The 14,150-nt window shown below is 30.6% G+C and overlaps 1 pseudogene; it reads left to right on the forward strand.

The window, feature by feature from the left end:
* The first annotated feature begins 6,479 nt into the window (after positions 1-6,479).
* LOC148563865 (TMV resistance protein N-like) lies at positions 6,480-8,161 on the forward strand (annotated as a pseudogene).
* The last annotated feature ends 5,989 nt before the right edge of the window (positions 8,162-14,150 follow it).

The raw sequence follows: 14,150 nt of genomic DNA on the forward strand, positions 1-14,150 counted from the left end.
AAAATACTGAATATTGTTGATTATCTCCTAAATTTGATACAAAATATTAATTTCCCTTGATAAACCAAGCCAGTAACTTCATTTCTTCTTTGAGTGTCACTTGACGGTGGCACCTTTCACCCTTTCTTCAGTTTGATGATTAAGATCAACACAAAATCTCTTATAGCTATGTCATTCTCTTTATCACTGTACTTTTTTTTTTTTCAAATATTTGACCGTCCAGTAACATTTCCTCCATAACTAGTTGTTTTATCTTTTTTAGGTCCTTGTATTTTTTTTTAGAATTGGTGTTAGGACATGGCTCAATTTATTCAGAATTCAGTGGCAACGTGACATCTCCTAACACCATTGGAGTTTCAATTTTGTTGATCACCATCCAATCCTCCTCCGAAGCACTTCTTACTTCCTCTCCCCTGAAATCAGCAGAGTTGTTCTTACTTCAATCCTCCTTCTAGCAACCAAGAAGGATTCACCGTCTTCTTTAGTTGGGGAATTTTTTTCTTCTCTGACGTCCCTACTTTTGCGTCATTCACATCCTCTTTATGTTCAATTCTTTTTCCAACCTAGTCAGTCTTAATCCAATCGCCAACTCTGTTATGAAGTACTTCTTCTTTTGTGGCATCCTCTATAAGGCAGTGACAGTATTTAGAATCATGCCCTAACTGGCACGATAAGTGTAGTAAAAATTAATCCTCTCATATCTCATGTCAATTTCAACAGTTTTTTATCTGGACCAGGAAGTTTAAGACTGTCCTTAATTCTTTTATCAACATTGATCTTGAACCTCACTTGATAATGTTGGTTTCTTTTTCTCTAATTTCAAAAATACTACGGAGTCAAGATTTGATTTGGTGTCTTGTGATTAGGGACGGTAAATGGGCTGAAATTCTCCAGGTCAACTTACATAATCCGCCAAAAAAAGCGGATTGGGTTGAAAATTTGAAACCGTCTAATTCGCACCGCCTATCTATGGGCTTTGATGGACTTTGGCAGGGCGGGGTGGGTTTCCCAGTGGGCCAGGCATTTTTTTCGTCAAGGCCGTTTTTTTACAAATTTCTATAATGTTATTGATCTACAAGAGGATGAAGATGATAATTAAAGATCTTTTAAGTTATATTTTGGATTATGTTTTATATTTGATTGATTAAAAACTTGAAAATATTTAATTATATGTTTTAGACAATGTTTGTTTTGCTTTGGACAATGTTGATTTTATTATTTTGTTTCAAACAATTTGATTTATGATTATGTTTATTATATATTTATAATTATAAAGACTTTAATGTTTGTAAATTTAAAAATTATAATATTTTTATATCTTTAGAAATTATAAATTTATTAAAATAATTATAAAATTATATATATTATTTAATATTTAATGGTTTATAAAAAAAAATTGACAGGTTTAACCCGCCAATCTGCTAACCCGCCTGCTATTAGGCGGGATGGGAGAGGAATTCAAAATCGTCTCACCCAGCAGGGCGGGGCGAGCTTCCTATTTGCCACCCCTACTTATGATGAAAAACATAATTCATAATTTCCTATTATAACTAATTTAGTTTGACGAGCATTATTGGAATCAATCAAGGATAACCAATCTAGCAAGAATGAATTGTGCAAAACAGCACTATTAATGAGAATATTATTTAAGATGATATCAAGTCAATATTAAAAAGCTGTTACACCATGTTATCGAGTTAAAGAAGGAAAGATTTTTCTTCTTCATTGTCAACAGATTGAAAATTAGATTACATATATTTGGACATCTGTTGTACGAGAGATTGAAAAACAAAAAAGGAAAGAATCTCCCTTCAAAGCCATTGATTAAATGAATTAAAGGTATAACGACTAGTTCGATCATATTAGAATCTCCTTTCAATTTACTTGAAAATCTTTAAATACCAATGTCCCTGATCAACCCAAGACTTTCACTAATTTTTTTGTCAGCTTCTATCATCTTATATTGTTCCGGAAGACTCCAAAACTATATCCAAACTAAATTTTGAGATGTCTTCAATGACTTTTTTTTATAATTTTTTTTACCTTTTCTTTCAATGGCTTTTACTGATTTTTTATTTATAGCTTTTTTCCATTAAAAATAAACAAAGAAAGATGAACAGTGATGAACAGAAAATTTAATGAAAACTCATGAAGGAAAAAAAAGGATTAGCTCGAAAGCTATGAACACCTAAACTTGTGTGCTCACTCCTTACTCTAATATTTGACCGTTTACCTCTTTAATAAAGGAGTAAAGTTTTCAAAACTTGAAATTTGACTTAAACATCTTTGACTTATTCTTTCCCAAAATACAGCAGCATCAGCAACACAGAAGAGAGATGGGACAATAACAGTAAATAAAGTAAACATGTATTCTAACCTAACTGCTTCTCTTTCTTTCTTTTTCAAATTTCTTCAAGGATCTGAGCCATTCATCAATACTTTGGCTCCAAGTTTGGTTCCTAATCTTTGATTTGTAGCAGAGTTTCATAACTTCTATTTTCTTTAAGTTTCCCATTTGGTGTATGAAGGAGAAAAGCATCTTTAACAAGCAACGATAAAACACAAAAAACAAAATGATCTTTTGATTAACCTTTGGATTTGATATTTGCTTTTAAGTCCTGTTAGAAACAAGAGACTGAGAGAGTAATCTAAAAAGTGTATTATTGAGTTGTCATCAAGTTGTCTACTCAAGTTGTCTGAAATGATACAATATGAAAGGGTATTTATAGGTACTAAGAGAATCGTAATAATAAAGACGTAATTTCCTATAATAAATTTTCAGATATACTAAATAATACTAATTGATCCTAATTGATCCTAATTATATTCTAACATCCCCCCTCAAACTCAAGTGACAACTTGAGTTTGAAACTTATTTAAAACAACGAAATAAAGAGGAAAAAAACTGCATAAACTGATAAAACAGATGCAGACGGAACTGCCGCTAGTCTGAAGGAAGCGCAGACGGAACTGCCGCTTGTCTGAAGGAAGCGCAGACGGAATTGCCGCTATCTGAAGGAAGTGCAGATGAAACTGCCGGAAAGAAACGCAAACGGAACTGCCACAAGGAAACACAGACAAAACGCAGACAGAACTGCCACGAGAAAACGCAGACGGAACTGCCATGAGAGAACACAAACAGAACTGTCACAAGAGAACGCAGATGGAACTGCCACGAGAGAACGCATATGGAACTGCCACAAAGGAACGCAAACGGAACTGCCACGAGAGAACGCAGACGGAACTGGCGAAAGAGAGCGAAAACTATATGATTTCTTCATGAGAATAGGTAAGCAGCGGATGACAATGGTGTTTGATCATTCGACTCGAAAAAAAACAAGACAGAGAAAATAGGCTAGTCGGTGAGGTGAAAAAGCATCAAAGGGGTGACAAAAGGGAAAGAAGAATGGCATAGAAAAAAATGCAAAAACTACGGTAATTTCACCGCAAGAAAAACAACTTATCCTATTTAAGGAGGATATCATGGCTCTGATACCATGTTAGAAACAAGAGACTGAGAGAGTAATCTGAAAAGTGTATTATTGAGTTGTCATCAAGTTGTCTACTTAAGTTGTCTGAAATGATACAATATGAAAGGGTATTTATAGGTACTAAGAGAATCATAATAATAAAGACGTAATTTCCTATAATAAATATTCAAATATACTAAATAATACTAATTGATCCTAATTATATTCTAACAAGTCCTACTTTTTGATTTTTTTTCTTTGTTTCTTGATTTTAGTAATCTATTTTTTTTCTTGATTTGAGCCTTAATCATAGCTATCTTTTTTTTTTCTTACTCTTGAAAATAATCACGTGGATAAAGAGAAAAAACGAGTTCAGTTGTTTTGATTTTGATTAAGAGAAAAATGGATTTGTTTCTCTTTATTTTAGATATTAATATACAACCATTTTTTTAAGTTAATAGTATGTGAATGAAAATGAATGTTTATGGGCTTGAATCACTATTAGACCTAATTAGCTTGTTATTGAACTTGTTTTAATTTTTATAATTTTCTGTAAAATAAACAAACTAATCATACAATTAATTTGACTTTTAACCCAAATAATAATATTTAGTTATCATCTAATAATTATTATTATTTTCTTAAAGTTAACAGTTTTAAATAGTCCCCAAAGCATTTTTTTCTTTATCATTTCAGAAGATGTCAAACAGCGTTTGAATGCTTATAATCCGGATTTGAATGCTGGAGAAAGTTCGGGTTGGTCGTGAGGTGTGACATCTTTTAGACTCTACTCAGCTAGGAATGGGTACAGTTGGCTAGCCAAAAGAAAGTTTGACTGGAATGAGCATGATAATTGGTTGTGGGTATGGCGACTGCATATTCCTAAGAAGTACAAGTTCTTGATTTGGCTCAGTCTTCATAATGCTATTCCTACGGCAGAGTTTCGTTTAAGTCATAGCTTAGCTTTATCTAGCACCTGTCATCGGTGTCAGAATGGTTCTGAATCCATTCTTCATTGTCTTCGGGAGTGCCCTAGTGCCAAGGAGATCTGGAACCTTTTAGGCCTGTATTCAGATAACTTGGATTTACGTGATTGGCTCTACAGAGGTGCAAGGAGTGGATATATTTTTCTTTTCTTTTCGACCATCTGGTGGATTTGGAGAAGCAGGAATCACGACTTATTTAGTATAGATGATTCTTGGAGTGCTAGTAAAGTAGTGAGTTTGATTTGTAGTTCAGTAAGGGAGTTTCACACTATTTTTGCTATGCATCAATCTTTGTCTCCTCCTTCGCTTTGTTTGCATTGGGTTTCACCTCCAATTCATTCTGTTAAATTAAATTGTGATGCTAGTTGTTTTGCTCCTTTTGGCTATACTGGTTTTGGTTGTATCATTTGCAATCCTGATAGATGTTGGTTGAAAGGTTGCACTGGGAAAGTCGAAGTGTGCAGTGTTCTTTTTGCTGAATTGTATGCAATTTGGAGAGGTTTACTTCTTGCTTGGGAGAATGGATTTTGTGAGGTTATTTGTGAAACAGACTATTTAGAAGCTCTTTTTTTGGTAAACCAAAGAATGTTTGGTAAGAATATTTCGGAATGGGATTTGGCAAAGCATATACAGGAGGTTATGAATTGGAATTGGAGAGTCTCTATTCTTTTAATTCAGAGGAATGCAAATAGTGTTGCAGATTGTATGGCTAAAGTAGCTGCTTCTGGCGCGGACATTCCCTCGAATTGGAGCCAACCATGGACAACATGCGTAGAAGTTATGTGTAGAATAAAAAAGTAACTGTACAAAGAATAAAAAAAAATTAACTAATATTATATTTTTTACCAAATTTTAAGACGAAAATTATATTAAACACTATTTATCAATAAGATTAAGATAGAAAGTGAAAATTGGACACTAAACTCTCCTATTCTCTTTATATATTGTTATAGATATTTAATTTAAAGTACATTAAGATATTATAATAATATCTATAACAATATTATTTAGGACAATTATGGAAGGTTTATCGAATCAAAACTTAAGAAAAAATAAAGTATTATTAATTAAATAAATATGGTGTTTACTACGGTACAATGATAAATTTATACGTACCGATACGTTTAAAATATGGACAAGTAATAATAAGCTATGTGAAATTTATTTTCCACATCAGCATTTAATTTATTTTCTTTAAAATATATATTATATCACCATTTTACTAAAATACTCTTTTAATTAAATAAAAATAAAAAATATTTTTTATTTAATTTTATAAAAAAGTCTTAAACATCCTTACTCTATTTGATTAGACAAAAATATCCTTCTAAATCAATCAAATTTTAGAATTCATCTAATCCTAATTTTATATTTTTAAATAATTTAAACAATAAAACAAAAACATATCTAAAAAACAAAAAAAAAATAAAAAATTATTTGTGAAATCTGGGTTTGAGAGACCTCTTCATCTTCTCAAGTTCTTCACTCTTCTTCGTGTCTCTCTCTCCCCCTGGAGCTCGGCCTCTCTCACCGTGGCGTCACCGTTGCACTCTGTGTCGTCATCGTCTTGCACATAGTCGAGCGCCTTCGTTGTGCTTTTCGTCGCCGGCGGCAGAAGCAGCAGGTCTTAGGGCTAGTCGTCTTCTTACTTCGAGTCTCGCCGTCAGCCTCCTTCGCGCAATCAGAAGCTGCTTCATGATTTGTTCAGTTCTAACAAAGGTAGGATTTTATTGTTCTAAGTCAGTTGAAACTTGAAACCGTGACGCTGATGTTTTCTTCCCTTTTCATTAGAATCATCGAAACCAAAGCTACACACTGTTAAAACCAGTGTTCCTCCTTCGTAGTTTCCATCATGCATTGCAAGTTTTTCTCCATTTGCTCGCACACCATTCTCCATTCCTTCTTTGATCTCATCGCCACAAAGAATCCTTATATTCTCGCTCACCCACTTCGCTAGATCACACTATCATTTGAGCTTAGCAGCTAAAAAAAATCGGTTTTTGATTTGTGGGGTTTGTTCAAAATGCCGTCTTTCGCACATTTAAGATTTCTCTCTCTCAGAAACAATACCAAAATTCAGAGGCTGCCTGCTTCAATTTGCAAACTACTAAATTTGCAATCTTTGCTTCTTGATGGGTGCACAAAGCTTGAAGTATTGCCACAAGCCCACAAGAATTGAGAAATTTGATCAATCTCCAACATCTGGGGATAACCACAAAGCAATCTGTTTTGCCTGAGAGTAACATTGCAAACCTGAGCTCTCTTGAATATTAATGTATTAAAAAGTGTGACAAGTTGGAGTCATTGTTTGTAGGGAGAAAGTTGCCTAATCTTCGAACTTTGGAGGTTGATAGTTGTGAGAGGTTGGTAATCAACAAGTGTGGTGATTTGGAATTCTCTGAGGAAGTGCAGAACTCTACCTGAGATTAAAAGTCCTTTATCTTCATTCTTTGCCACAGCTGGTGGAGACCTTGCCTAGTTGTTTTCAAGGATCGGCAAGCACATTAGAAACTTTGGCTATTAAAGAGTGCATCAGGCTGGAGTCACTTCCTGAATGGCTGTCAACTCCAAGTTCATTGAAATCTCTTCAAATAACAAATTGTCCTAATTTGAAGTCTCTCCCCAGTAACCTTCATCGCCCAGCAATTAAATCATTTCAAATCAGTGATTATCCTAGATTACAGAAGATGTAGACTATTGGCAGGAGATACCTAACATCAAGAAGACATCATAAAAGGAAGATGAAGAAAAATTGGAGGAAGATCAAAGACTTGATGGCCGAGATTAAACTATAAGTGACTTTGTTTGTTCATGGTTTCCATTTTGTATAGTTGTTGTTTTTGTTTTTCATAATGTACACTTGATCAGAACTGCACTTGGATTGTCTGTTTGATGTACAACATTATGGCAACATCTCTTTTAGATTCGTGTCTTCTATTCCTGTATGGTTATTTTTCCATCAAACTCCAATTCAAACACTCCTGCTTGCCACCTTTGAAATTTGCTACTAATTAAATGTAAAGTTACAACCTCGGGATTAGGGAGGGACATCTATGAGAAATCAAGTTTTCTTCTTAAAATTTCTTTTAACCAATATCTTCAACATGTTTGAGTAAATAGACCATGATCATTGAGAAATTATGGAAGAATTTGGATAGCACTATTTGATTTAATGAGAACTAATGCAGGGTACTAAGTAGTTGTAAATAGACGTCCCTCCCTATATGTGGAGGGTTTCGGCCGGTGCAAGTTAGCGGCTGTGCAAATTAAAGTCTGTGCCAGTTTCCTCAGTTAGAAACTTTGATAATCGGTAGTTTTGACAATGAAGAATGGCTTATTAGATCTGAGGATATGAATGCTGTCTTGAGGTTAAAAACCATTATTCTTTTTTATATGGATCCCTTGCCTCATTTTCTCCAACAATATGCAAGCACGTTATAAAGTTTGGTGATTGGATGGTGCTACATGCTGGTGGTACTTTCCAAATGGCTGTCGAATCTGAGTGCTTTAAAATTTCTTTATATCTTCGATTGTTCAAAATTAATGTCTCTTCCCAGTGATATCCACCGCCTAACAAGTCTCCAAGTTTTGCAAATCATAAGTTGTGCTGAGTTATATAAAAAATACGGGCCGCAAGTTGGAGAGTGCTGGCCCATGATATCTCACATCAAGCATATTGACATTATAAAGACATGGAGTAGCTAATGGAAGATGAAGAAGAATTGTCTTAACAACCTGGATTGAAGTCAAAGTGCCTTTTGTTTCTTCATCAGTTTCGAAGTGTACACTATTGTTCTTGTTTTGTTTTGAACTATATGTCTACTGATTTTTTTAAGTTTTTATATCTTCTTTAATTCAAGATGGTAATTCAAGAAGTCTGGTTTAGTGTTGACTCTAATAAAATTCTGTACAAAGTAGACATTAAGTTACAATCTCAAGGAAGGACATGCATGCATGATATTATCTTACTTGCTGAAACATATTTGAGTAGCACTAGTAATTGAAAATGTGGAATTTCTCAAGAACTTGGATAACATTTTATTTGGTAAGATGATTATTAGGTGGGTACGTGCACCGCAAAAGAATAGCAGCACAAGCAGAAACAAATTTGGCATGTGTTGCTATGCTTTATCTTTCCCCATTATATTGCACTGTTTCTAACTGTTAAAATTTTTATTTAGTATAAGATAGTAGACTGCATAAGTTTGCAACTTGAAAATTAAAATCTTGACATGAATAAATGAAAATCTTGGTGAAATATGCATTGGAACCTAAAGTTGTGTACTTAATTGACAATTCAGTGTCCTTTTTGGATTTGATGAATGAGATGCAAAAGATCATAAGTTCAAGCTAAACCAGATTAGTAGTGGAAAAAAAGGGGATGACAAATAATTAGCATTTAACAATTTTTTACTGGAGAAATCTTCAAAGTTCATCAAACAAAGCACTTTGTAGCAGAACTAAATTGGAGATCATGAAATTTCAATGTAATATATATAACTAAATAATGCAGTTTGGACTAGGAACCACTAATTTTCAAAAAGAGTCCATAAAAAATATAGTGCATAATAATTTTTTAAGTAGAAAAGATAAAACTAACAACTCTTAATAGTCCATATGCGCACAATTTCTATGCTTGTTTCATGGCTCTCCAAATGCTAGAAATGGATCTAAAATTAAGATGTATCAGATACAGCAGAACATGACTACTAACAGAATTTGAAATTCACCTCTAAGGGGCAAGAAAAGAAAAAGGGTATTTGCTGAATATGAGCAATGGTGCATAGCTGATCCGCAAAGCAGCGACGTTGAGTTGCAGGCAGCGCTGAATTCGGCTTGTGGAAGTGGAGGTGCAGATTGTAGCAAAATCCAATTGAACCAACCATGCTTTCTCTCATTGCATTGAACGCAGCTGCAAAAGTTGTGTAGCTTTGGTTTCGATGATTCTAATGAAAAGGGAAGAAAACATCAGCGTCACAGTTTCAAGTTTCAACTGACTTGGAACAATAAAATCCTACCTTTGTTAGAACTGAACAAATCATGAAGCAGCTTCTGATTGCGCGAAGGAGACTGACGGCGAGACTCGAAGCAAGAAGACGACTAGCCCTAAGACCTGCTGCTTCTGCCGCCGGCGATGAAGAGCGCAACGAAGGTGCCCGACTATGTGCAAGACGATGACGACACAGAGAGCAACGGTGACGCCACGGTGAGAGAGGCCGAGCTCCAGGGGGAGAGAGAGACACGAAGAAGAGTGAAGAACTTGAGAAGATGAAGAGGTCTCTCAAACCCAGATTTCACAAACAATTTTTTATTTTTTTTTGTTTTTTAGATATGTTTTTTTTTTGTTGTTTAAATTATTTAAAAATATAAAATTAGGATTAGATGAATTTTAAAATTTGATTGATTTAAAAGGATATTTTCGTCTAATTAAATAGAGTAAAGATATTTAAATTTTTTTATAAAATTAAATAAAAAATATTTTTTATTTTTATTTAATTAAAAGAGTATTTTAGTAAAAGTGGTGATATAATATATATTTTAAACAAAATAAATTAAATGCTGATGTGGAAAATAAATTCCACATGGCTTATTATTATTTGTCTATATTTTAAACGTATGGATACGTATAAATTTATCATCGTACCGTAGCAAACACCAATAAATATACAGGATTTTTACCTATATTTGGATCATTCCGTCTATTACTTGGACCAACTTCACTGTTATTATTAGTATTTGAATATTTAGAAAATTTATTATTAGCATGAAAATATATTGTAAAAGGTAATTCATATTAAATGATATACTAACTACGTAAATTTATTAATGGGATGTATAACTTAACTGGCACGGTATTGCTGCCTCTGTTCTTCGCTCATGTTTTGTCTTCGTCGCCAGACATAGTCTTGCCAAGTCGGTCCACCACTTCCATTGGTATCCTGTCAACGGTAATTAATCAAAACAAACATATAAACATAGTTTCACACTTTTATTTAATGAGGACAAATAAATTATATTAGATAAAGTGAGAAAGATGCATGAAAAGATGGATGAGAAATAAAGGAAGTTTTTCTAGTAAAAGCAACGTGAAGTGAGAGAGAATAAGAGAAGAAAGAGATAATTATTATAGAAATTACGTGGATTTGATTTATAAAATAAGAGAGAACGTGAATGAAGATGAGATAGTGAGAGTATTGTAATGCGGAATAACTGACGTGGGGTAGGTTATTAAGAAGGATAAAAATGGAAAAAAAGTTTTGTACACTAAAACAGGTTTTGCCATTATATATTAATTTTTAAATATTATTAAATTTATTTATTTATTTATTTTTTTACCATTAATTTTTTTAAAATTATTTCTAAGGATGAATGATGTCTGAAAAAGTTGAATACCAAATTTTTAATGTTAACTTTATAACTTCATATATGATTGATGTGTTGTTTGATTAAAAAAGACACTATAATGTATGTATAATTTCGTGATATATATTTTGAATACTAAACTACGTATAGTAATATTAATTTGATTAATTTTGTATATGTTATTTTGATTTCTGTTACCTGTGGCAGTTGTACTGTCATGTGCTTCCATTTTTGTATTTTTGAAAAGTAAAATATAATTAGTAAGAACTAATTCAATTCATAACAAAAAAAATTAAATTTAGTTATCGTGTGTTACGTGTAACAAATTGTTGATAGGTGGTAGCTCTGACCATTTGTCTAATTGTAGTCAATCTGACAATCCCTATGTTTGTAGTTAATTGGGTACCTCCACTAGTGTTTGGAATTGGAGTTGTATCAGTTGGTATGGCAATTTGTTTTCCTTGTCGAATCATCTCCCGATAACTTGCACGTCTTCTAGCTAGGTATTGTTGTCTTTGTTCTTCGGTCATATTCTGTCTTCTTCGCCTAGCATAATCTGTCCAAGTGGGTCGACGTTGACATGACTGTTGATTTCGTGAAGTTTCCATCTCTATTTGTCAGAAAGATAACAATACTATGTAGAGGAAAAAAACTTTTGCGAGATCAAGATTGAAAGGAAAAGAGTAATTTAATTCTATTAAATATGACTGAAGTGAGTTAGTTTTTAAAGTGAGTATGTAGTAATAGCAGTTTTAGTTTTTTTTTTTCAGTTTTAAAATATGTAGTGAGTTGATGGTGAAGCAATTTAATACTCTGTCGTGGATAAATTCTTTCCTTGATAATAAAAAAATAATAAACATGGAGGACGTAGTTACAGTTTATTATATTTGGTTGAATTCAATGTTTATAAAAAGAAACAGGGGTAAAATAGTAAGAATAAATTGGATACCAAATTTTCTTATTCCAATTATACATTGGTATAGTCTATTATATATTGCATTGGTATAATAATGACTTTGGTTAAATGATTTTTTTTATATTTTAAATACTATTGTCCCATTAAAAAAACTATTAATAAAATAAATATATTTTATATACTATCAGTTATTGTACTATAATAATATATTGATCACTTAAAAATATATCAGTTATTTTATATTCTATTTCTTTATACGTTATTTATATTAATTATTTATATTTTAATAATTTTTAAAAAATATCATGAAAAATTAAAGATAAAAATAAAATTAATAATTATTTATGTATCTTGAATACATGGTGTCAGTTTTTTTTATTAGGAGTCGTGCAGTTTTTAAATTCTGTTACAGGTAAACCATTTTTTAATAAAAAAGAACAGGAGCAAAAGAGCAATGGCAGAGCTTTGTTACAAAAGAGGAAAAAAATTGGATACCAAACTTGTGTATCCCATTATATATTGGTATAGATATATTGATCACTTAAAAATATATCAGTTATTTTATATTCTATTTCTTTATACGTTATTTATATTTTTTATATTTTAAATACTATTGTCCCATTGAAATAACTATTAATAAAATAAATATATTTTATTTTATATACTATCAGTTATTGTACTATAATGATATATTGATCACTTAAAAATATATCAGTTATTTTATATTCTATTTCTTTATACGTTATTTATATTAATTATTTATATTTTAATAATTTTTAAAAAATATCATGAAAAATTAAAGATAAAAATAAAATTAATAATTATTTATGTATCCTGAGTACGTGGTATCAGTTTTTTTATTAGGAGTGGTTCAGTTTTTAAATTTTGATATAGGTAAACTCATTTTTTAATAAAAAAGAGGAAAAAAAATTGGATACCAAACATGTGTATCCCATTATATCCTGAGTACGTGGTTTCAGTTTTTTTTATTAGGAATGGTTCAGTTTTTAAATTCTGTTATAGATAAACCTAATTTTTAATAAAAAAGAACGGAGACAAAAAGAGAAAAAAAGAATTGGATACCAAACCTGTGTATCCCATTATATATTGGTATAGATTATTATTATTATTATTATTATTATTATTATTATTATTATTATTATTATTATTATTATTATTATTATTATTATTATTATTATTGTTATTACTATTATTACTACTAGCGGCTCAACAGGCACTAACGTGTCTGTTCAGCCGCTTTTCTATTGTTTTTAAAAAAATAATTTTATTTTTTATTAATATATTATTTACTTTTTAAATTTATTAGATAAGTATTTTTATTTTATTTTAATATTAACGTGATCTTATTTATATCATATTTTGTTGAAATTAAAATTACTATAAAACACTTTAAAATGTTAAATTATAAAACCACACAATAAAGAGGTAATATAAAATGGTCATAGTTTAAAGTTTTAGGTAATATATGAGGTGAAATATTCGATAGAGTAAATTTTTATTCTCAACTATGCTAAAATATACAAAAAGTATTTTTAGAATGATAATGCTTCTATTGTATTTATTTAAAAATTTTAAATGTCGTCTATTAATTTATAATATTTTTAATTTAATTTTTTAAATTTATTATGACAAAATAACGATATGATGAGGATTTTGTCTGCTAAAATTACGAAAATATTTTTAAAAATTAGTTTATTCATTGTACTTTATTTTGTTTTTTTTTTGTGTTTATGTTATATTCCATACATTATTAAATTTTAATTTGATAAGTTTTTTTTTTATCATCAAGGGCTTATTATCTAGTTACTGTAATTTAATTAAGATTTATTTTTCATCACTAAATGATGTTATGTGTATTACGATTATTGCCATTAAATAATATTTGTAGTAGCATTTTTTTAGTTTGTACTTAAATTAGTTATTCAATAAAAATTTGTGCGGTAACTCAAAAAAATATATACAATGTTATCTATGTTTTTAATTTGAGAATTTTTAATTTAGTTACCTATTGACTTGTAATATTTAATATAGTATTTAAATATTTTTTAAGAAATTAGAACACATTTTACCATGACCAAATTTTACTATCTATTAAATTTTTAATTGGATAAAGATTCTATAATAAAAAGGATCCATATAATTTGTACAATACATTAATAAATACATGAGATAAAATAAAACATATTTTTGTACTATTTTTCAATAGTTATTGTTTTGTATTTATGGTAGATCTTTTCTAATTTTACTATTTAATTTTAAAAAATATATGTTGTTACCAAAATTTTATTACAAAGTTATTGTTATTATTAGTCTTATGAATGTATTGCCTATTTAAAATTTATAGTATTTGTTAATTATTTGTTTTATTTTTTTTATTATAGAATTCATAATTTT

The sequence above is a fragment of the Arachis ipaensis genome, chromosome B5 (assembly GCF_059453495.1).
Source record: "Arachis ipaensis isolate K30076 ecotype BB chromosome B5, ASM5945349v1, whole genome shotgun sequence".
Lineage (NCBI taxonomy): Eukaryota > Viridiplantae > Streptophyta > Magnoliopsida > Fabales > Fabaceae > Arachis > Arachis ipaensis.